The following is a 217-nucleotide window of genomic DNA, read 5'->3' as shown; positions in this document are numbered from 1 at the left end:
ATAACGAAAGAGAGAATAAGGGGAGAAGGAGAAAGATGAGGACGAGAAATATAAGATAAGGAGGAAAAATGTGTGGAGAGCAGAAGAAAAAGAGAGAGAAGTAGAAGTGGATAGAATAAGGAGGGGAAAAATGACAGGAGGGAAGGAGGTGAAGAGGGAAGGAGGAGAGAAGGAGGAGAGAGAAAAACAAAAAGAAGGGGGATGAGTGGAGACAGAC

The 217-nt window shown here is 43.3% G+C and overlaps 1 protein-coding gene across 1 annotated transcript in view; it reads right to left on the bottom strand.

The window, feature by feature from the left end:
• Positions 1 to 217, bottom strand: part of LOC119592681 (fibrinogen C domain-containing protein 1-B-like) — a gene marked incomplete at its 5' end in the record, with an annotated part of 56,126 nt that overhangs the window by 41,146 nt on the left and 14,763 nt on the right.

This window comes from Penaeus monodon, chromosome 30 (assembly GCF_015228065.2).
Source record: "Penaeus monodon isolate SGIC_2016 chromosome 30, NSTDA_Pmon_1, whole genome shotgun sequence".
NCBI classification, from domain to species: domain Eukaryota; kingdom Metazoa; phylum Arthropoda; class Malacostraca; order Decapoda; family Penaeidae; genus Penaeus; species Penaeus monodon.
The sequence above is the reverse complement of the archived record's forward strand: the minus strand, read 5'-3'. Positions and strand labels throughout refer to the sequence as shown.